General features: G+C 33.0%; 1 long non-coding RNA gene across 1 annotated transcript in view; it reads right to left on the reverse strand.

The window, feature by feature from the left end:
* LOC145254549 (uncharacterized) overlaps window positions 1-25,069 on the reverse strand; it is an 80,700-nt gene extending 55,631 nt beyond the window's left edge. Inside the window, exons 1-2 of the long non-coding RNA XR_013863767.1 lie at window positions 24,823-25,069; window positions 1,735-1,796 (exon numbers count right to left, since the gene is read on the reverse strand). This is a non-coding gene — a long non-coding RNA (uncharacterized LOC145254549). The remainder of the gene's footprint in view (window positions 1-1,734; window positions 1,797-24,822) is intronic.
* Between the last annotated feature and the right edge of the window lie 700 nt (window positions 25,070-25,769).

A 25,769-nucleotide genomic window follows, 5' to 3' on the forward strand; every position in this document is an offset into this window, starting at 1 on the left:
GGAAACATGAATTGGAACAAATGCATTGATGATATTGCTAAGTCTGTTACAAAGAAGATTGACTTAAACGCAATCGAGCGCTTGCCATGAATATAACGATAGAGCATAAGTAAAAAACACCCTGGCTAGTTATACACAAACGCTGATGACCTACTTTTGTAAATTCTGTCTACCTATGTGTCGGGTTAAGGTTAGAGTGAAATCAATAAACCCTCCATTTCTTTTCCGAGCTTGTTTAAACATAGATCAGATCAGTTAATCGATAAACTCTTCATGTATCAGCATACAAAATGCAGAACGAACGCCACTGTGTATTGTAATATACTCCTGGTCATGTTCGTCGATCCCAGCTCACGGAATCACAAATACAACCCAGCAGGGCCAGGACGTACACACGGGCAGTAACCCTAAGTAATGGTGGCTACACTTTTAACTGCCTAGCGGTGGACACCTCAGAATGTAAGAAGACGCTTACTTGTTATTGGAAACTACTCAGGGCATGCAAAACGTGTACGATCCTAAGTCTGTGTGGCAACACTTTTATTTTAGGCTGGCCGTTGGTCGTCAAATGCTGCAGTTGAGTTCATCCTTGCCAGGTGATCTAGCGAATGGCTGGCATGCTGCTTTCTTTAGCTGCAACTTGGCGTCGGGTTCAGGATAGATCTGAAATCAACTGGGTTACTCTCAAACCAATATGCAATCAATAATAACTCTGGAGATCATTTCTAATGAAAAAAAATAATTATTGCATAAAATCATCACGGTAAACTTTGTACAAGGAAAGTTAAGTTTACGACTTTCTGATGCAGGACGTTTTCACTTAATTTCATTTAGACAATTTCCCAGCTAGGAACAAGAGCCTTTCAACTTAGCTCTCATCGAAGTTTCTGCATCTCTGCCCCAGGCAGGAGCCCAAGGCGATGTGCACTCCTCGGTGACAGCCATCAAAATCTCCTGTTTCTCAGAACACATTGGTTTTTATTAAATCAGCGTCTTCTCCATCTTTTCGGGATCACTATTTCTCCTCTCCGGAGATTACATTTTCCTTTCTCTATCCCATTATTTTATATGCTTTTTCTTTACTTGTGAATTTCTTCGTTCTCTATCTTAACCATATCTCTCGAATTCTCTTGTTTCTTTTTCTTTCTTTCTCTTCAACTCAAACTATTAACTGTATTACCAGTTTATGCTTTTCCATCTTTCGGTTTTAACTCCTATCACTTACACGGGAGGGGGGTATGGCACTTAAATATAACAGGTGGGCCAATGACTATATTTTCTAGATAATAGAGCAGATTTTCGTCGCCATTGTCAATTTCACTCTTATTTTCTGTCCACCATATCGACAATAAAAACACATTCCGGACTTTGAGGACAAAGATAAATTCCTTAAACCCCCTGTCAAACACCCCACCCAACACTTAGCCCGTAAGGAAGGTGAATTGGTGTTACCAAACATGCAACATCGTTACAATATGTGTGATTTTATCTGGAGGCAGAAATATAAGTAAAATGTTTTGTTTTTTTTTCATTTTAATATTCAATGATATGAAATCCCATTGTAAGAGAATATAATAGCCAATGCTCAGATTAGGTACACTGAGATAACTTGAACATGCATTAGGTCAGAGAAATTAGAAACTCGCTAATTTTGAAAAGTCTATAAATTCGTGGTGAATGACTTTTTTTTAATATCTGTGAAATCGTTTCCAAAGCAAAGACTGAAATGCTCACCTTGCGGTTTGGCTACAATTCCTCCTTGGCTCTGTAAACCATTCCTCTCCAATTTTCCACTTCTAGGAAAAAAAATAAAAATAAATAAATTAATTAAAAAAATGTACCGGGTTATCGGATTATCACCTCGACTAAAACTATCGACACATGTAAAGCATTTTGATCAGTCATTATCTTTGTTATACTCATTAAAATGCTTTGCTAAGCTGGACCCTATTCTCTCTAAACTCTATAGCAAATGCCTTGCAGAATTTTTCTTCTTGCTAGCACGAAAAATTGCCTCAATAGTACAAGTCTTTTTTAGAACTCTGAAGAACTGATCCGTATGATTATCGCCTTATGAGTCTCCTTCCACTGTTCGCTAGAATATTTGAAAAGAGTAAAAAAAAATATCGGACATACCTCATACTTACAGTCGTGGTCAATAGGCATTTTCTGTCTTTGTGATAATAATCTTTTGTTCTTATTAACTCCTTACATTAAGTGGCTTCACGTTTTGTCAGGAGGCATAATATATATATATATATATATATATATATAAGAACCACCCAGCTTCATGAGATGCAATCCTACCAATATTACGAATGAACGCGATTAGGCAAGGGCTATCAACACCCGAAGTCTTCATTGCCACTGGATTCAAAACAAAATATCTGTTCAAAGGGGAAGAATATCTTGTTTTTAATCCTAAGTCTCCACAGATAGAATTCCGGTTCCATTGCATAGCTGACCAAATTTCTAGTGCTAAATCTGTCATTAAGACTTTGACCATTTGGTAAGTTCTGTATCTATTCTGATACGACAATTCATCTGTAAGTTCTCTGTTAATGAAGGAGAAATCCTTCTAGACGAATGCAATTTTAATTTTTTTTAATACGTATATTATCTTTCTATGCCCTTTTTTATCTGACATAAACAACCGACCTTATATCTAACTTTGCTCTCATGGAAGGGGGGGAGATAAATAAAAACACCCGCTCCCGCTAAAAGGGAAAGTGGCAATATCACTCAGTCAGTCCCGATAACATACAACTCTTCGATATGGGAATGCTATTCAACTCTTAGGATCAGACCATTTATTGCTGTATGTCAAGCAAAGCGATCGGGGCTATGTCGACGGGAGAGGAGATAAAGCTTGAATACAATTTCTTCTGTGCAATCTCACAGATGTAATATTGTTAGTATCAATTATTTCTATACATGAACATGTTCTTAAAAATTATCTGATCTTTTCCCGGCTTCTTTTGTTCCAGCTCGTTTGACTTGGTGGTCTAGTGGTCTCCATCAATTCGCGGTTTTAGTACTTCCTTATAATACAGCATCCTATTCCAGTAGCTTCGTTCCAAGAATCGCAGGATTATGGAACTCTTTTTCTGATTGTTTTAATCCTTTCTATAACTTTGGTCTTTTCAAGACTAAGGTCAATAGGCACTCCTGTTTTTGCGATGATCATCTTTTGCTCGTGTTAGTTCCTTACATCAAGTACCTTCACGTTTTGACTGGAGGGATTTCTATTTAAAATAGAAACTCCATATCTGTATCAGTTACGTTCACATATGAGTACAAGAAGAATAGAGATTTTGTGATTTAAGTGAACCCAGAATCGAAAATAGTAGTATTGGTAGATGAGTAGGGCACTCCAATTACCGATAAGTTGGAGTCTACATTCGTAACACTCTCCTCTTGACTAGAGAAAGAACCCTAGAATCGGACGATCAAGCCTTTATGTGCTTTAGACTAAACCTAGAACATAACATTAGCTATTTTTATTTTCTCTATCGCTCTCTCTCTCTCTCTCTCTCGACCCAGGACTGCACCATAATAAACAAAGTCTCTGACAGCATAGACACAGCACTGTCTCTCGACACTAGCGCACAAGTACATGTATTTAGAGACTTTAATGTCCACCACAAAAACTGGCTTGGATTCTCTACTTACACAGACACAGTGGGCAGCAGAACACATAGCTTCGCTATATCGCACTCCCTATCACAAATGGTTATGTTTCCAACCCGTTTCCCTGACCAGCAAGAACAACACGCATCACTTCTAGATCTGTTTCTGACTACAGTTCCCGAGGATTGTATAACGAATACCGACAACCCACTCAGAAATGCTAATCATGCAGTGATAATGGTCGAAATCGCCCTAAACTCTAGCCCCAAGACTGAAGAGCCAGGGCTTAAAACAACGAAATATTATAAAAAGGCTGACTGAGAATCCATCAGAGATCTTATCAGAGATGCCCCTTCGGGAAATATTTTTTCTCTTCCTGCTGAACAGTGCGCAAATGAAACCACTGAATGGTTCAAAACGGCAATTGAAGCACATGTTCCCATGCGGAAATTTTATAGCAAGCCCCACTCTCCCCAATGGTTTACTTCTACTGGCGCAACTGTCATTGCTCAAAGGCAGCATGCATACCGCAGATTTAACCGACATAAGTCCAGTTCAAATAAACAGAAGTATATAGAAGCTAGAAGTAACGTTAAGAAAGAAATAGCGACAGCTAAGAGAGAATTTACTGAAACTACTAAAAACGCATAAAAGCACAAAAATTAGGAACGCATGACTTCTGGAAAATCTACAACAGTGTAGTAAATAATGGGCAATCAACAATTCCCCCACTAACCAACAATCATGAGGTTGTTTGCTCAGCAACCGACAAGGCTAACATGCTTGCCAGTCGGTTTGCCTCAAACTCCACACTGGACCCTTCCAACCACCCCCTGCCTGACTTTCCTTTGCGGACAGACGCTACACTAGACGATTTAAAAATCACCACTGCTCAGGTGCATGCTATCATAAAAAAACTTTGACACTTCAAAAACATGTGGACCTGATCTCATCCCAGCTGTGCTATTAAAAAAGTGCTCAGCCAAAGTAGCTTTAGTTCTCTCCAAACTCTACAACAAATGCCTTAATGAATCTTGCTTTCCGGACTGTTGGAAAACTGCTTCTGTGGTACCAGTATTCAAGAATTCTGGTGAAAGAACTGACCCATCTAATTATCGCCCCATTAGCCTCCTCCCACTTTTCGCCAAAATATTTGAGACCTTAATTAACCATTAGTAGTGGAAAAGGGACAAAAATGGATGGTCACATTCAATGCTGCCAAAACTAAACTGGTTTCCTTCAGTAATTACAAGAAACCTTCTCTGCCACCAATAGCAATGGCCAGTGACTCTTTATCTGAGAGTACATCTTTCAAACTCCTTGGCCTAACGTTCACAGGAAACATGAGTTGGAACAATTACATTGAAAGCGTTGCCAGGACCGCTGCAAAGAAGGTAGGCTCTCTCTACCGTGCTAGAAAATTACTAATAGTCGAAAGTATCCTGTACCTCTATAAGGCCACCATTCGCCCATGTATGGAGTATTGCTGTCACATTTGGGCTGGTGCATCTGCTACTAGTCTCTCGCCCCGAGACAAGGTTCAAAAGAGAGTCGCAAATCTGATAGGCCCTGAACTGGCGTCTAAGTTTCAGCCTCTGTCGCATCGACGTGATGTTGCATCCCTCTGCCTGTTCTACAAGTATTTTAATGGTGAATGCTCTGGCGAACTGCAGACACTTGTGCCCCCACGACGTAGACACCCTCGACAAACCCGACAGGCAACTAAATCCCACCCCCACACAGTAGAGATCCCTAGATGTAAAAGATCTTTCTACTCCAGTAGTTTCTTCCCCAGAACCGCTAGACTTTGGAATTCCATTCCAGGTCCCTGTTTCCCCAACTGTACTGGCATGCAGAAGTTCAAGTGTAATGTGAACCGACATCTTGCTGCCCAAATCCCAACACAATACCCAGTAGATGTTGCCCCTGATAGTAGCCCTCTACACCAAAGTGGCAATGTACTAAAAAAAGAAAAAGTAAAGTAAAGCACTCAATCGAAACCTCCGAGTGTCGAGTGCACTCACCATTGTAAAACTGTACACTTAGATAAATCGGACACCCCAAGTATTGGTACTCAATCGAAACCTCCGAGTGTCGAGTGCACTCACCATTGTAAAACTGTACACTTAGATAAATCGGACACCCCAAGTATTGGTACTCAATCGAAACCATAAATCGAGTGCATCCACCATCTAAAAATGTACCGGTTAATGCATTTCAGACACGAATGCATACAAGATGGTTCCTGATCAAGGGAGAACGCCAAACTAGTGAACTTGGTCTCTACTTCTATTTCATCCGTTTTAAAAAACGATCAATTTGGGACGGCCGGAAATTCACAGCGAATCCTTTTCTTTTTCTTTTTTTCTCTCTTTTATTTCCTTTAGTATGAAATGAGATCATTGGCCTCGACATATTTCTTTTGTCCACGATGACCTACTTGCAAAGACCGGTTCTTTCACGGGAAATACTTTTGTCACTGCAAATCTTGCACTGGACGAACCATAAATTGTCGGGGAGAGGTGAGAGGGGGGGGTGATACTTTCGTGAACAATGGAATCAGCTATGCTGAGTTACAATTTCGATCGAATCATTTCCGCACTAACAATATTGTGATCCACTCATTCCAGCCATAATTAAATTAACTTTTGTTCAATTAATCGTATAAAATGAATGTTGTAATTTGGCATTGTGGACCGGAGTCTGAAGTTTTAATTGGGCATGGAGTAATTTTGGAGTTTTAATTGGGCATAGAGTAATTTTGAATTTTTAATTGGGCATGGAGTAATTTTGAAGTTTTAATTGGCCATGGGGTAATTTTGAAGTTTTAATTGGTCATTGAGTGATTTTGAAGTTTTAATTGGTCATTGAGTAATGTTGAAATTTTAATTGGGCATGGAGTAATTTTGAAATTTTAATTGGGCATGGAGTAATTTTGAAATTTTAATTGGGCATGGAGTAATTTTGAAATTTTAATTGGGCATGGAGTAATTTTGAAGTTTTAATTGGGCATGGAATAATTTTGAAATTTTTATTTGGCATGGAGTAATTTTGAAATTTTTATTAGGCATGGAGTAATTTTGAAGTTTTAATTGGGCATGGAGTAATTTTTTAAATTTTAATTGGGCATGGAATAATTTTGAAATTTTAATTGGGCATGGAGTAATTTTGAAATTTTTATTGGGCATGGAGTAATTTTGAAGTTTTAATTGGGCATGGAATAATTTTGAAATTTTAATTGGGCATGGAGTAATTTTGAAATTTTTATTGGGCATGGAGTAATTTTGAAATTTTTATTGGGCATGGAATAATTTTGAAATTTTAATTGGGCATGGAGTAATTTTTAAGTTTTAATTTGGCATGGAATAATTTTGAAATTTTTATTGGGCATGGAATAATTTTTAAATTTTTATTGGGCATGGAGTAATTTTGAAGTTTTAATTGGGCATGGAATAATTTTGAAATTTTTATTGGGCATTGAGTAAATTTGAAGTTTTAATTGGGCATGGAGTAATTTTTAAGTTTTAATTTGGCATGGAGTAATTTTGAAGTTTTAATTGGTCATTGATTGATTTTGATGTTTTAATTGGGCATGGAGTGATTTTGTAGTTTTAATTGGGCATGGAGTGCCCCACAAGGAAAAGATATTTAACTGGTGTACCTTTAAAAAATCACTGTAGCATAGGTCCATTGACCTTGAAAAACAGAAGTCAACGAAATTATTACTATTTTTTTATGTTAGTAAAAATACCTCCATGTTACTCGGAATTTTTATTAAAGGTTACGTGGATGTAAAATTTCTGCTGACGTTGAAAGTAAAGGGGAAAACGTTTGAGAAGCACTGATTTACAATATATATATATATATATATATATATATATATATATATATATATATATAGAGAGAGAGAGAGAGAGAGAGAGAGAGAGATAGATAGATAGATAGATAGATATAAATATTAGTGATGAAGCGATTCAAATATTTTTATCGATTCCGATAAAATTACTGATTCTGTTCTAAATTCCCGAATCTGATACATTTGCCGATTTCAATTTATTTAAATCTCTAAATATAGTTGTTTTTTTTCGGGTAGGGAGGAGAGTTACAACAAAACTATAAAATATGTACAGATAACTTCCTAAACTTATAAATAAATGTATGAAGATGATCTCCAGGTTTTAGTTTAACAGGTAGTTTTAAATTTATTAATGTTTAAAATCAATCAATGCTTGTCATTTCAATATTAATAGAAGCCATGGAATATTAAGTCTTAACCAAAAACAAACAAATAAAAAGATAATCATTTTGGGGAATCGGAATATGTGCGCAAACTTTTCTGATTTCGATACCAAAAATAATTCCGATTTTTTCGATTTCTGATTCTCATTCTAATAATTCGTCCCATTGACTTATTTGGATTTATCCAGTCCTTCCTGGATTTTCAATGGATTTTTACCATATCCTTTTATGCTTCAATTTTTTTTCTTGTTTCTGCTTTCATAATCATTATGGATTTTTATAAACTTTGACGAATTGTTAAAACCTTTTTTATACAAGTATGATTGAATTTCTATTTGTAGTTTCTTTCAATACATTAACCTGCAAAATTTATTGCATATTTTGCAAACCTCTTTCTATCTGATAGAAAGAATCGCATTTTTTAAAATTCAAGTTTATTTCTATTCTTTGTCGGATAATTTTAAATTTTTTATACCTTCTTTACAGGTTTTTAAATAAAACATTAAAAACCTGTAAAGAAAGTATAACATTTATATATATATATATATATATATATATATATATATATATATATATATATATATATCGTGTCTCGGCAGTAAATAACATCGGGAGGGTTGATAGATTGTAAAACAGCTACTCGCTTTCTAATTTGGATATTGGCACTGAAAAATCTTCATTTAAATGTCTTTTGCTTTCTGTTTCACAAATATTGAAGTGGAGAGTTCATTATTCAGCTAAAATATTGGCACTTCATAATCTTTCGAGCGTCTAAACAATCATTTGATCTTCTGAAAGTAAAATGGAATGCGTGATTGGCCTAATGGTAACAAACTTTTTAACAAATTTCTTTCCTTTAACAATTACAAGAAACTTTCTCAACTACCGATTGCCATGATAAATAAAACCTACATGAGAGCTCATCGTTCAAACTCCTCGATTTAAAATTCACAAGCAACATGAATTGGAACAAATAATTTGAGGACATTGACATGGCTGCTGCAAAGAATGTGGGTTTTATCCAGAAAATTACTAGAAAATTACTCCCACTCGAGTGTATCCAATATCTTTAAAAAGTTACCAACGATGCATGGAGTATTGTTGCTACATCTGGGCTGCAATGCTCACTCTTAGGCAGAGTCCGAAAAGTCTCAACCCTTTTAAGTTCCGCACAATCAACCAAGCTCCAATCTCTGTCCCATCGCCGTAATGTTGCATTCCTATGCCTGTATTACAAGTACTTTAGGACGAAGTATTGAACAAGGACCCCGAAAGCTGAGAGGCTTGTTAATTTTAAATAGTAAGAAAGATTTAAAGAAAAGGTGTGGGATATATTTTTTATGTAGGTGCGTTTTTTTTTTCTGGATACGGAGGGCTTTCCTTTTTTTAACAAAACTTTTCAATGAACGAATATAGAAATGGTTTTTATCGAGTAATGTTTCGTTTTAAAATGAGTTCTCTACAATTATTTAATTTCGTTTTCGTAAATATCTAATATATTTTTGTAAATGCTAAAAAGCATTTACAAAAATATATTAGATATTTATTTTTTAATGTAGACTTTTTTTATTGGTTCTCACTTACTTGTTTCTACTCTCGAGTTTTCTCGCTCACATGCCTTATGTAGTAGTGGGCAGCCACAAATGGAGATTTTTTGTACCAAAACTGTCATTAACAATTTTTTTTTTTAAATTAAATTTAATCTATTTCAAACTGATATCAATTTTTGCACAGTAAAAACAATTAAATTAAAACGAAAATCATGTTTCGAATTTTCGAATTATTTAATCAAGTAAAAATTCCGTTTATTGCTAAATTTAACAAATGAAGTATACATGGTCCCCCGTGAGTGCACAGTGAACGAGGCATAAAAAAATGTTCAGCATTTGCCCCCCCCCTATTTAGCCCCAAAAGTACCCAGGTGACGTCACATTCTGGTGAAAATGAACAAACGGTGCAGTTTTAGGCTTTAACATATGTAAATTTGAGTTCTACACCATGCAAGAAAAAAAAGGAATCACCAAGTCCATCATTTGCACCCCGCCTGTTAGATAATAACATTGTTAAAAGTTAATTAGTTATCTATCTATCTATCTATCTATCTATCTATCTATCTATTTATCTTTCTATTTATCTATTTATCTGTCTATTTATCTATCTATTTAACTATCTATTTAACTATCTATCTATTTATCTATCTATCTATTTATCTATCTATCTATCTATCTAACTATCTATCTATTTATCTATCTATCTATCTATTTATCTATCTATCTATTTAACTATCTATCTATCTATTTATCTATCTATCTATCTATCTATTTATTTATTTATCTATTTATCTATCTATTTATCTATCTATCTACTTAACTATCTATCTATCTATCTATTTATCTATCTATTTATTTTCATCAGTCTATTCTATTTTGGCCATCTGTATGTAGCTTGATTGCGCTAACCGCGGTTACCGGTTGAAAGATCATATTCTTCACATACAATAGAGACGGGAGTACTGCAAGTCTTGATACGCTTGTTGTAACGAGGGTGCGCGATAGAATGCACCCACATGGAGTTAGCTTGCAGAAGGGGCCGCTTGTGAGCTTCAGGCTGATTGCAAATACCCAATCTTGTTGACAGAAAGAGAAACCCTTGTTCTGGTTTTATTGACAGCAACATAACAATAGTATAATAATATTATAACAATATTATAATATAATATTATAACAATATTATAACAATATTATAATAATATTATAATGATATTATAACAATATTATAATAATATTATAATGATATTATAACAATATTATAACAATATGGCTGAAAGAGATTTTATCTTAATCTCTATTTTCCCTTTTGTCTTTTTTTTTTAATCTCAATTACATGTACTACGATATCTCCTTCCATCGTTGAGTTATCTGAAGATCTCAAAGAATATGAAACTATGGTTCTTGCATTAAAATAACAGAAGACAGTTCAAGTTACTTAAAACATAAGTTTGCATTTTCAATTACATTTATTTTAAATTGAGTTCAGTCTGGTGCGAAATTGTGTCCGTGCTGATCAAACAATTCGAAATATAAATACAATTTCTCTTTTCAACTGTTTCGCACAACGATATTTATGCAAAATTTATGTCTGTTCTTTCTTTCTCAGAATATTTGGAGTGACAAGTCTTACGCTCCAAACAATCATATTTTCCTTTCATTTTCGAGATGAACCGTAATTCATATCTCGACAAATCTTCAAGACATTATTAGACATCCGTTGGCAAAGTGAAATTATCCATTTCGTATAAATCTAGAATAAATATCCTCGTCTCATCGTCTTGCGAAAATAGGTGTCAGATTTTCATGAACTAGAAAAAAAAAACGAAAAGAAAAAATACGGGAAAATAAAATAAAAGGAATATATTTAAAAATAAAGAAAAAAAGAGAAGAACGGGGGAAAAAGAAACAGACAGAAATGAAGAATAAAAAGGGAGAAAAGAAGGCGAAAAGAAAATGTTTAAAACGAAAAAGGAAATATAAAAAAGGAAATATAAAAAAAGGTTTGCTTCTGTTTCTCTTACAAAATAATTGTCTTCTTTTTACTCTTCCTATTCTAAAAAGACTTATTTTATTGGCCAAAACGATTCTCCTTGACCAATCAACAAACACCCAATTTTGGCGGGATGAATGCAAACCCCCTTAATCTTAGTATAGCAAGTAATAAACAAGTAAGGAAGCCTGCCCTTAATTTAAATGTGACTATTTGAATCTAACATTCAGAGAACTATTTTTTAGACGTTAAAGAACTTTTTATCATCGAATTTAATACACAAATTATCTTTTATATATCTTGTATTTTATATATCTTGTATTTTATATATCTTGTATGTTATATATCTTGTATTTTATATATCTTGTATTTTATATATCTTGTATTTTATATATCTTGTATGTTATATATCTTGTATGTCTTCTGTGCCTCTTTCATATTTAATATTATAATTTGGTCCCTTGCCAAAAAAACTTTGGGGAAGGAAGTAAAACAAAATAATAGGATAAAAAAATATGACAGAAAAAGTAAAACATTAATACGAAGAAAAGAAGAGAACAAGGATAAAAGGAAGAAAAAAGAAAGGAAGAAGACAGAAAAAATAAGAAAAGAAGTGAAAAAATAAATGAAAGAAAAGAAAAAATGACCAAAGGAGGAAGAAAAGGGCGAACACAACGAAAAAAAAAGATTGAAGATAAATTTACAGATAAAAACATGTCAGACAAGAGTTTAGTATTTACACAACGTTGAGAAATAAAACGCAGAAGAATAAGAAAAATAACTCGTAAATGACTGAAAAAAAGACAGAATAAATGAAAGTGTAAACAATGAAAGAACGAATGAAAAATTGAAGTAAAGAATTGACAATAAATAAATAAAAATAAAAACGAGGTCAAAAAATGTAAAAAGTAAAAGATTACTGAAGATGTAGAAGGTGAGAAACGAGAGCGAAAGAAGATTATAAAGTAATATTACATATTTACTTTTGGAATTAAGTACCGACGGGTACGAAGTGTCGCCGACAAGAATTACTCCAGCTTCATCGCTATCCACGTACGAAGATAAATATTTCATTGGGTGATTGGCGTAGATTGCACGGATTTGAAATGATCAGTTGTGGTTTAAAGATTGGCAAAGAAACGCTTTCCTGATAGAAAACTGCGTTAGATCTGTTTGAAGAAAGCTTATAAGCAAAGTCATAGCAGATGAAATTGATCTGTATTAATTACATTTCCCTGTTTCTCAATGTAACAAAGTTAGAAGTTACGTCAGTTTATAGTGGAGGAATCTATCAATGGAAGTCCAAAATTCAAACTAATTAAAAGAAAAAAAAATACATAAACATTTTTATGACACCCGTCACCGAACGAAAATGTCATATTCCAAAAATTACGTAAATTGATTAAGTAGTTCTTTTTTAATATAGAAAATCAATTTTTGCGATATTTAGTGATTTTAATAGCAAATCGTAGTCAATGCAAGCAAGGCTGATTTTGATCTCGGTAGTTCGAATTGAGTATTCATAAAACTATTTGATCAATTTACGTGCTTTTCGAATTATGACATTTTCGTTCCGTGACGGCTACGTACATCATAAAGACTGTTCTGTGTTTTCTGTATTTATTTAATTAGGTTAACTCTGCACTTGCACGAATCTATCTTTCTCGACGATGAGATAGGTTTGTGAATATGGATGGTTATAAGTATAGCCTGGATCGGCTTCCCAGTATTCCCCAGTAACGGCATCTCAGTCGATTATCAATAAACCTAACTATTCTTCTGAAGGAATGCCTAAGCAGATGGTCTCCTGAGACCGAGTGAAATCATACTCTACTGTTGTTTTTTTGTTTTTTTTACAAATTAGTCACCACTTGTCAAGGCCTGGGGAACACTCGAGGATAAGGATTAATGGGAAAATATCGTAATAATTGTTAGTTGTGGAATTTGGTAAATTGGATTACTTACGGGGACGACTCATCAAGAATTTGTTTACATTGGTCTTGAAGACGATCATATTCTAGTTAGCTGAAAAGCAGGGAAACGGAAGAGAGTTCCACAGGTGTGCAGTTCTAAGAAAGAAGCTTTGTTCATGGAATCTACGTTTAGGTTTAGGCACAGATAAAGAGTGGAGGAAATTATTAATAGTGGTTTCAACTAGACGAATGTTTTTTGTGAAAGTTTGGCAAGGAGGGACCATAGATTTATTCTCAGCCGAGCACTTGTCACGAAAATAACGATAAGGCAGAGACAGGCTCACAACGTTTTTTCTGTGGGAAAGAGATTACAGGGAAGAGAAAAGAGCAACTCCCACTAAGATACGAAGTTTATTTTGAACTCAGTCACGGCAGGATAGGTAACGAGCGCTCCTGTCCATATGTAGCAACAATACTTCATCATAGGACATACTTGGCTCTTATACATGTAGAGAATTGAATCGGCAGTGGGATATCTACTGGAGCGGTAGAATGATCCCCCCCCCATATTTCCAACGACCTTGGCAACGGATTTGATGTACATGTTCTTTTTCAGATCAAAACATGAAGTCTCACCAAGACGGGGACCATTCATTTCAATTGATGACAGATGGGGATCAGAGCTTTTATGATGTAAAGATAGAAGCTTGATTTTAGATGCATTAAAATTAATCAGCCACCTCTTTCCCCATTGCCCCACGTACTCAAGATCAGAGCATAAAGAATCAGAAAGAACTTGGTGATTTACGACCTTTGAATTGTTGCCATAGACGGTCGTGTCGTCAGCATAAATGTTTACGGATGATCTTAGGGTGTGATTTGGGAAAGAAATTATTGATGTAGACCAGGAAGAGAGTTGGCCCCAGAAGGAACACCTGAGGGACTCCAGCATTAATACTGTGAAATTCTCATTCTTACCCATCAACCACTATTGTTATGAACCTATTTTATGCGAGCATCGTATAAATAAAAGAAAACTCGCTTTATTTATAAAGATAAGTTTACATAATTGTATATACAGGATTCACTCCTAAACTATTCAACCTATCAATATAAAATTTAAAACATAGCTTTAACTGGTCCAAAGATAAGCTATATCCCATCTATAAAGTTTCTTTCTGAAAACTGCCCGCACATGAATCTCTATACCGCGAGACTACTTTCGAGTTGACTAGAACATGGCCTATTTATTTATTTATTTGGTGAAACAACAAGTATAAATATGAGGATAACAGTCCGTAAATAAATAAATGAATATACAAATTATTATGAAATTAATGAAATAGTACAACATGGTCGTTTTCAAGTCTAATGTAAACAAGTTCCTTTTAAATAATCAAAATGCAATTTACACCACTAACAATTACGATGTTGTTTCACCGATCCCATGACACTGATTAACCCTTATCCTCGAGTGACCTTTAGGCCTTAATAAGTAGAGACATATGTAAAAAAAAAAGGTTAGTTTTAATTGAAAGAGTGTAAAAAAAGGGGGGGCTACGTGTAAATTCAGATAGCTCCGATGGTTTTAAAATTTTAAAAGTATCTATCAAATATTAATAAATTAATATTCCAAAAGTTTCTTTGACGTATTAAAAAAGTTTTATAAGGGGTATAATATGTGTACAATCTCTGGATTTAAAATTCAAATATTTCAGATTTGTATTAAATTTAATCCATATTTATTAGAGAGCAATTTAGATTTCATTAATTTCAATTTTATTCTTAAACCCCCTTAAGCTTAAGCCTTAAATTGTAGATATTTTCAAGGATGAAAATCATTTAACGGATTTTAATCAAAATTAGAATAAGACTTGTAGAAATCAGGTTTAGAATTATTATGTCTTAATTTTAAGAAGAAATTAAAGTTGTGTACAACAGTTTTGTTCGGAGAATTAATTTTAGCCGCACCGTGACACGTATACTTCTAATCTATCTATCTTCTATCTATACTCCTATAAATTCGGTTTCCTTTTGTGTGTATCGATATTCATATTAAAAACCATCTCTTTTATTTAAAAAGAAAATACAATTTTCTTATATCTTGGTTGTGGAATTGCATTCACTAGCTAACGATCTAGCTAATTTGCATATTCTTTTATACATTAATTTTAATTAATTCCCAATTAGTTGCTTCGGGTTTTTAATGGGATAATAATCTTTAGTTAACTGTTACGTGTAATTATATTCATGCAGATATTCTACATGATTTATACTTGCATAATATTTGCGAAAAAAGTTTATAGTAAACACAAAATTGTTTCCATATATATTTATGTATACGTATATATTTTTGGTAAACATACTAGCATGGGTGCACGGCGTTGCCTGGCGTTGCCCGGGTGTTTGGAGGTGTATACTGAGAAAAAATAAAACGGACAACTTTTTTTAAACTTTGACGCCTATCATTACCTTTTATTCTTTTGGGCTCAAATCCAGTTATTAAGTTAGATCAATGTCCAAGGAACCTATATCTAAAATTTCGAGTGTTTAGACCCAAAATTGGTGGAGGAGTTTGGTAGGGTTTTAAAGGTCAAATCGTTGAACTTTGACCTCTTAACAGCCACATTTCTGGCCGAAAACCGATCACATAGATTTTCCCAAATCTCAGTACCATGTATATCAAATTTCGAGTATGTGGACTAAAAGTTGAGAGAGTTATTGCGTAGGGAAATGTACACGAACACACAGATCGACACACAGACACGTTCACTTTTATAGATATACTAGTATGGGTGCCTGGCGTTGCCCGGGTATTTGGAGATGTATGTTGAGCAAAAACAAAAGTGGTCATTTTTTTAAACTTTGACCCCTATTATGACCCCTTAAAATTTATTGTTTTGAGCTCAAATTAAGTTATGAAGTTAGATCCATGTCCAAGGAACCTATATCTAAAATTTCAAGTGTCAAGTGTCAAAATTGTTGGAGGAGTTTGGTAGAGTTCTCAAATGTCAAATCGTTGAACTTTGACCCCTTACTCGCCAAATTTCTGGCCGAAAACCGATCCTATCGACTTTCCTAAATCTCAGTACCCTATATATCAAATTTCGAGTCTGTGGACTAAAAATTGACAGAGTTATTGCGTAGGGAAATGTACACACACAGACACACAAATACACACACGGGCAGACACGTTCACTTTTATAGATATATAGATATCTATAAAAGTGTCTGTCTTTCTGTCTGTATGTCTGTCTGTGTGTGGGGGGTCAACGGCCAACTAGCATCGTGTGTGTTTGTGTGTATGTATGTGTGTGTTGGGGTGAAGAGGGCTTCCGTAAGGTGTGGTGAAGGCAACCTTTCTAGGAGAAGCAAATCTCTGATTTAAAAAAAACATAAAGCGGGAGACCAGTACCCGCATTAAGCTGGTGTGCAGTTTAACTTGTTGCTGGATATCTTGCTCTTGCTTGTTGCTGGATCTCAACATTTTGAACCGAGGGAGAGATACAAAGCTAAGACTCTGTAACATCATCTATGTATAGATACTCCCTTATGCATTTGTCTATTAAAATGGTCCTGTGGCGATGGAAGTTATGTTTGGGCTCATGAACTTTAAGTGTCTGAGGGAGTGGCACTCATCTGACAAGACGTTGCAATCAGCATATATGTATGTATGTATGTATGTTTGCATGTCTGCCTAAAACTGTCTACAGAGGCGACGGATTTCACAAGATCAGTATCGTTTTGAAGTTCGACCTTTCAGACGACAAATATCGAAAAATTGGCTAAAAACATTATCTTCACCTTCAACTTTGTTCATGGAATTTATGTTTAGTTTTAAGCACAGGTAGAAAATAGGGGAAATGTTGACAGTGGTTGTAACTAGACGAGTGTTTGTGGTGAATGTTTTGCAAAAGAGAACATAGATTGAATCTCAATCGAGGTCTTTCCATAAAAATAACTATAAAGCAGAGATATGCTCGCAACGTCTGTTCTGTGAGAAAGAGGTTGTAAGTAGAAAACGATATCGTTTACTACATTTCAAAGTCGGTTTGAACTCTGTTTAGGCAGGTAAGGATGCTTTAACGAAGGAATGAGTTGATGAAAAGAAAAAGGAAGCTGAAGTAGAAAGAATAAAAAAATCAGAATGAGAAAAAGCAACAAACTATTGCCAAAGTGTATTTATGCCAGTATCGTAAAAATCTTGCGTTCTGGTGGCGATGAAGGTGTTGAAGGCGTTTTTGATATCGCTTAGGTTTTTAAGCATTTCTAACGCAGAAAGTTGTCGATATGCTTGAAAAAATGGTAGTTGGTAGGTAAAAAGTCTGGAGCGTATGGCGGCTGAGGCAAAGTTTCGTAGCCCAATTCGTTCAACTTTTGTAAGGTCGATTTAGTAACGTGCGGTCGGGCATTGTCATGGAGGAGAATTGGGCCTTTTCTGTTGACTAATGCTGGGTGTTGTCGAAGTTTTTGATACATTACATCCATTTGATGATGACACCGGTCGCAAATCACAAAACAGTCAGCATGACCTTCTTTTGGTGCAACTCGGGCTTCGTGAAGTGTCGTGAAACTCTGTCAACGTCCAATCACTAAGCTGAGCGTCGCCGGTTATCGTAAAGAACTCACTTTTCATCGCGAGTTACAACCCGGTCGAGAAACAGGTCGTACGTTGCGTAAAAGACGGGAGGATGACAATCCATAACGGTGTTTCATTTGGTTATCGTTCAATTTGTGAGGCACCATTTTTTTTTCTTTCCATTGTCTGGTTGGTAATCATCGTATACGTTAGTCTAATCTAGAAGCAAGTTCTCGAACAATTGTGCGTGGATTGGCTTCGACTAAGACTCTTAATTGATCGTTGTCAATCTCCGATGCCCGACTACTACACTTCATCTTCAAAACTCTCGTCGTCACCATGAAATTTCTTAAACCACCATTGTGTTGTGCGTTTAGTAGTGGTTACTGAGCCAAACACTTCGTTGATATTGCGATCTAGTTTAACAGCTTTTCGGCCTACTGCGAATTTGTTTTTTTTTCCCCATCTTATATTCAACATTATGAAAAGAAGACATAATTGTTTTAAAACGATTGAAATTTAAAAGATTAGAAAGAGTGAAAAACGCTTTTTAAAATGATATATAAAGTAAAATTATTTTAACGAAAACTTATTTGAAAATGCATCATTCGAAATCAAAATTAAAAATTCTGCAAGAAGTTTCTTCTTAATCTAATACGAACAAATAAAAGATTTATGAGTTCGACAACATATACCTGAAAAAGGTCGAAGGTTACATCGATCAAAACGTCGTGAAAATAACACTCAAGATGAGGGCAATGGTTCAAATAATTCAAATAATAAAAATTATAAATCATCATCTAAAAAATTTAGAAACATCTTTCGTTTTGAGCCTCGAACAATATATTGTTATACAAACACAGGAACACAAACACGTCGTATTTTGCAGTGCATACACAAACACACATACACAAACGTGCAAGTTATTACGGTGCATGCTAACATCTCGCAGAGCATACGTAATACTTAGACAATGCGTACCACGAAAGTTGATAAACATGAAAATGCTGTTAGTGTTACTGATAACGCTAAGCAGTACGTCATGGCGATCTCAACAATCTGTGCTAACTTAAAGAACAAATACGCGTGAAATCGTGGGTACCGAGAGTACGAAGATGTTATGACAGCATAACGTCACTTCCTGATTAAGTTGTAGGTATAGACATCTTCCGGTATTCAACCACGTGGTCACGGTAATAGGCAAAAAAATATGGCTACCGATTATCCATGGCTACCAATATGTGTTACCGATTGTTCATGTATGTTTTAAAGAGAAAGAACAATTCTCAATTTGGATAATAATTATTATAATTGCACATTGGGAGAATTTTAATCTAACAAAATATAGTAAGTGAACTATAGGATCTGCCAAACGATTGTGAAGATTGGACCGCATGTTTCTGTGACGTCAGATTTGTGTGTACTATACGAACTATGGGAAAGCAGAAGCGACTTAATAATTTTTTTAAAACCTTTTGTTTATCTTCTTCAAACTGCAATTAATAATTAATCTTTGTTATAATTTTGTTAGGTTTTAAGATTTACACAGTTTAATGATTAATAATATTATAAACATTTGTATATTAAATATGAAATACGGTTTTACTGAATGTTCTTTTGATTACCTACGGGCTTTCATATTTTGTTCAGTAAAAAGAGACAAACAAAATATGAGGGGGGGGCTATAAAATGCTTAATATTGTGCAATAATATTTTCAAATTGGTTTTAATCTGGCGATAAAATAGTTGACAAGAGTCATGTTATATGAAAACTTAATATTTACAAAAAAATTTTAAACACAATTAATTAAAAATCTATGTTGTAACGAAACATTTTGAAATAATGGAATTTTAATCGTTTTAATCTTTTAAAAATTAATGAATGTTTACGAAGTTTCTTTTTCTTAGCAATTCAACTGACTATAGTATATATTAATTCGAAAAAAACGCTTTAAAAAAAGCAATAATATTAAGTTTATAATCACCTTCAAGGTAAATTTTTGTTCAATACGTGTATTTAAATTTAAAAAAAATAAATATTTTTTACTTATTTGAACTCTTATGTTTCATAATAAATACAAATTTCGATAGATTTAAATATATTTTGTTCGAATTTCGAAAAAATAAGTATGGGGGGCACGCACTGAAAAAATATTTCCCCTCCTATATTTTACGGAAACTGCATTTTATATGTAATTTCATTCTAAAATGGATAAGTATCGAAAATTTCACGAAAATCTGACCATTGGTTGATTTTTGCTAGATTTATTAAATACGGGTATGTTTTCACGTTCGGAATGTCTACCACATGGGAACGTTATTTTAAAGCGCCAATTATACAAACACGATTTTCGTCTCGCAATTTCATTATTTTCGTTCGATGAAAAATTTTTTTTTAATTATTACTAGTTTATTTTGCTCTTCTTTTAAATGGTAAAAAAGTTATATTGATAATATTAATTTATAATAAAGTTACATCGTTTTACATATGGGGGGTAATTCTGTGGTGACTTTTGGCAGTCCCTAGTGAACTAGTTTTTGAACCTTTAATTTCTATCGGAGAAAGTCGAATATTTCATTTTATTTATCTTTTTTTTTACTGCAAAACAATTTTTATGTGAGAATATTTTTCAGTCCGTTCCTTTAATAATAAATAAAACTTTTCACTGAGTATTTCCAAATATTTTAAAGTTAGCATTTTTTCACGGAAGTTTTTTTTGTTTGTTTTTTTTTTTTACGATCGGTGATTTTTCAATATTTTAGCACTGGGCATAATTTATTTCTTTGAAATATATATAAAACTTTAAGTTTTTGTTTTTTATAACTATAAATAATTTACATGATGGGTTTGTTTTACTATACACATAAATTCGAAAAAGTTGTAAAAAATATATAAGAAATAAAATATATCGATAAATATTGTATGATTTTCGAAGCGATTACACGTTTTAAAGTGAGTAAAACCACTAAAACCATTTCCAGATAGGGAGAAGAGTAACTTATATTGCCTTTGATAACATCTATTTGGTATATATTTGATTTTTGACTACTTTTTCGAATCTATGTGTATAGTAATACAACCCCCTAAAAACATATCTAGTTAGATAGAAAAGTAACTTATCTTGCCTTTGATAACATTTATTTGTTATATATTTGTTTTTGACAACTTTTTCAAATCTATGTGTACAGTAATACAACCCAAAATTCAATTTAACTTGGAAATAATATTCAAAATACACGTGTGTACACTGCACAAGCACCCTTATTATTATTATTATCATAATAGTAATAAAAAAAAACTGGTGTAGACGACATCGACTGGCGCCACTCCAACTATTTGCGAAGGGTTAAGGAGGATGGAAAGACCGAGGTGAGAGAGTACTAACCAAATCTCTATTGGAAGTGTGCAGTTCAAATCTAGTACCTTGGAGAGACATTTTGTTACCCAAATCCCAGGAAACACCAATGGCCGATGCCAACGAGAAATCAGTGACAACGACTGTTGCGATAACATGCAATCATCTGCACTAGTAGTCAAGAGGTGGAGAACACTGGAAATTTGGGGAGACTTGTTGTCACTTGGTCTCTAGGAAACACTACAGGTTACTGCCAGTGAGCGATCACTGATGATGGCCTGTGAGAGATCTATGAAAAACATGGGGAAAAATGGACATAGAAGAACAGAAAACCAAAACTTTAAATATAATTTCTGTATTTAAAGTAATAGTTATTTAAATATTTCAACATATAATCTTGTGAGCAAAATCCAGCTTCCCAATAGGGGGCACTCTGGATAGGAACAAAAATAAAAATTGTCTCAGTCATGAAATATTTCTCCTCCACCGACCGAGGACAGAAAAGGTAAAGTGTAGCATTAAAACAGATACTACACTGTGATCTTGTTCTGAAGGCCAAAAAATATTTGTGTTTAATGTTTCTTCAATTGTTCCCTAAATTCATAATTCAGTTTTATCAGTATTAAATTGTAGTAATTTTTAAAATTACTTAATTTTACATAGGTAATATTGATATTTTATATTGAATAAAGTTCAGTTTAAATATTAATCGAACTGTGTTCCTTTTTATTTTTAAAAATGTGTTATTGCTCTTTTTCAAATGGCCCTCATATAGTACTGACAGTCTGACAAATCTTACCTACATTGTCTGCATACATTTTTCAGTTAACAGGCCTTTTTCTTACTCTCGGTGGCCGTGGCGAAATGCGGTTTATGTGGCGAAAGGAGTGACGATTGTAAAAAAGCACAAATCTTTATAGATGCTAGAGGAAATAGAAATTATTGTTTATATGAATTAATGAATACGTGTGTTTCTGAGCACGGACGAACCAATTAATTGGATTTACATCAATTTCAACGGGGAAATTATTTTTGTTCACAAACGTCGTCAAAGAACGAACTGGGGTCGTGATTTGAAGTAAATTATGTATAGACTGATTTAATACAAAAAGAAAGATAGTAATATTTTGTTAAAAATTAGCAAATATTTGCTCCCTTCGCTTGCATCTTTTTGCTAGGCTGAGAAGATGACATCATCTTGAACGACTTTCACACCAAAAAAAGCAGGAGAATCCATAGTACACTACTCAATCCTGCCCACAAAAAGGAAACGATAATAATGCGAAGATTGTATCAATAGTCACGAACGTATATTATACTGCCAGCGTTTAAGGATGCACCCACGTGCGTTGTCTGTGGAAGAAAACCAACATTTACTGTAGTTTCTGCTTCTAGCAAATATTTTCAAGTACATTTATTAGTTTCATAAGTTGTAATTAATGATTTCTTCAAGTAGTAGCAATCGCACGGGGAGATAATTCTTGCTTTACTTTTTTTATTCATCAATGTTATTAATACGTGGGAAACAACAGGAAGCTCTGCTGATGTGTTATGAGCCCCGGGCAGCACCGTATTTCCCTCAAGCCATAAAAAAGAAAATTAGGTTAAATATATTGTTTACTTTCACCGAAAAAAAGAAAAAAACTTTTCATAAGTGATTCTTCGTTTCTTTTTGTTTTCATATGAAAACTTGTTTATGCGATTTTTCTATTATTAGTCACGAAGTCGTGTTAGACACTTACGCCTCCGCAAAAGCACTAACCATTAAGGTCATCAGTCGTTGCCCAGATTGGGTATAGAGCCGACACCCTACCCACCTACGGAATCGACCAATCATGCGCTGGAGCGTGAAGAAATGGATTCAACAACAACTCCGTAGTATTCATAGTTTGAAAAAAAAAAACTCATTTTTAACAGTAAACACATTTTTTAATTTTTAATCATATCGGTATGCGTATTAATCTAGTCTAAACTTCTGTCAAACTTATACACTTTTACAAATCTAATTTATACTAAACAATCTGTAACTACCCGGCGTTGCTCAGGAATCCCTTTTCTTTTATTTTATTTCACTTTTATTTTGTTATTTTTTCAAATATGCCTTCTTTTTTGTTTACCAAATCATCTTTTCAAATAGAATTTTGAAAGTTCATTTTTTTCCACTTCGTCGTTTCGTCAACATTATGCATTATAGCAAACAACAAAACAGTTAACGAGAAAACGAAGTTACTTTTCTATTGTTATATCGCACAAAAAAATGATAAAACAAAAAATGATAAAACAAAAAATGATAAAACAAAAAATGATAAAACAAAAAAATGATAAAACAAAAAAATGATAAAACAAAAAAATTGATAAAACAAAAAAATGATAAAACAAAAAATGATAAAACAAAAAAATTGATAAAACAAAAAAATTATAAAACAAAAAAAATGATAAAACAAAAAATGATAAAACAAAAAAATGATAAAACAAAAAAAATGATAAAACAAAAAAATGATAAAACAAAAAAATGATAAAACAAAAAAATGATAAAACAAAAAAAATGATAAAACAAAACAATGAAATGATAAAACAAAAAATGATAAAACAAAAAAATGATAAAACAAAAAAAATGATACAACAAAATATGATAAAACAAAAAATGATAAAACAAAAAAATGATAAAACAAAGAAAATGATAAAACAAAAAAATGATAAAACAAACAAATGATAAAACAAAAAATGATAAAACAAAGAAAATGATAAAACAAAAAAATGATAAAACAAAAAAATGATAAACTAAAAAATGATAAAAAAAAAATGATAAAACAAACAAATGATAAAACAAAAAAAATGATAAAACAAAAATGTTAAAACCAAAAAAAATGATGAAACAAAAAAAATGATAAAACAAAAAATTATAAAACAAAAAAAATTATAAAACAAAAAAATTATAAAACCAAAAAAATGATAAAACCAAAAAAATGACAAAACAAAAAAATGATGAAGCAAAAAATTGATAAAACAAAAGAAATGATAAAATAAAAAATGATAAAACAAACAAATGATAAAATAAAAGAAATGATAAAGCAAAAAATAGAAAAAACAAACAAATGATAAAACAAAAAAATGATAAAACAAAAGAAATGATAAAACAAACAAATGATAAAACAAAAAGAATGATACAACAAAATATGACAAACAAAAAATGATAAACCAAAAAGAATGATACAACAAAATATGACAAACAAAAAAATGATAAAACAAAAAAATGATAAAACAAAAAATGATAAAACAAAAGAAATGATAAAACAAAAAATGATAAAACAAGAAAAATGATAAAACAAAAAAATTATAAAGCAAAAGAAATGATAAAACAAAAAATTATAAAACAAAGAAAAATGATAAAACAAAAAATGATAAAACAAAAAAAATGATAAAACAAAAAAATGATATAACAAAAAATTGATAAAACAAAAAAATGATAAAACAAAGAAAAATGATAAAACAAAGAAAAATGATAAAACAAAAAAATGATAAAACAAAGAAAAATGATAAAACAAAGAAAAATATAGATAATTACTTTAAGTAGTGGAACAAGAAAAAGACGTGTTTACACATTGTAAGTGTTTGCTAAAAATCTATTTTCATGGAATATGCATTCTTCTATGTGATCCGCGCACCTTCTTTTATATCTCCGCCTGACCGGATGTTATCTGGTACGAATCACGTCACAAAATCCCCTTCTCAAAGTTTTTTTTATGTCTGTTGGACATTATATTTTTTCCTTTCGAGATATATTTTTTAGTTCTCGTCGGAGTACATTTTTGTTTCCGTGCATTTTTGTATTGGTGAGGGCATGTGTACTTTAAACATATCATAAACTAGCATTTCAGCCCGGCGTTGCTAGAGCGTTTGGAGGTGCATGTTGAGCAAAAAAAAAAGCGGTAAATTTTTTAAACTTTGACTCCTATTTTGACCCCCTTAACATTTATTGTTTTGAGCTCAAATCAAGTTATTAAGTTAGATCAATGTCCAGGAACCTATATCTAAAATTTCAATTGTTTATACTCAAAATTAGCAGAGGAGTTTGGTAGAGTTCTCAAAGGTCAAATCATTGAACTTTGACCCCTTACAGCCAAATTTCTGGCCGAAAACGGATTGCAAAGATTTTCCCAAATCTCACTACACTGTATATCAAATTTCGAGTCTGTAAACTGAAAATTGACAGTGCTATTGTGTAGGGAAATGTACACACAGGCAGACAGACACTTTCACTTTTATAGATACATAGATAACAGATATAATTCATTGTCGTCATTCATATGTGTCTGGTGTATATCTTTTTTTATCTGGTTAATATTCGTTTTATAATCCACATCATATTCTCCATTTTCTTTCAATTATGCCCTTTATCCATATTGCTTTTCATAAATAATCTATCAATTCGTTTTTCTTTTGTGTGTATCGATATTGATATATATCTATGTGTTATCTATCTATATGTTATATATTGATATATATCTGTAC

Source organism: Euprymna scolopes, chromosome 30 (genome assembly GCF_053919585.1).
Source record: "Euprymna scolopes isolate OS-2025 chromosome 30, ASM5391958v1, whole genome shotgun sequence".
In the NCBI taxonomy this organism is placed as follows: domain Eukaryota; kingdom Metazoa; phylum Mollusca; class Cephalopoda; order Sepiida; family Sepiolidae; genus Euprymna; species Euprymna scolopes.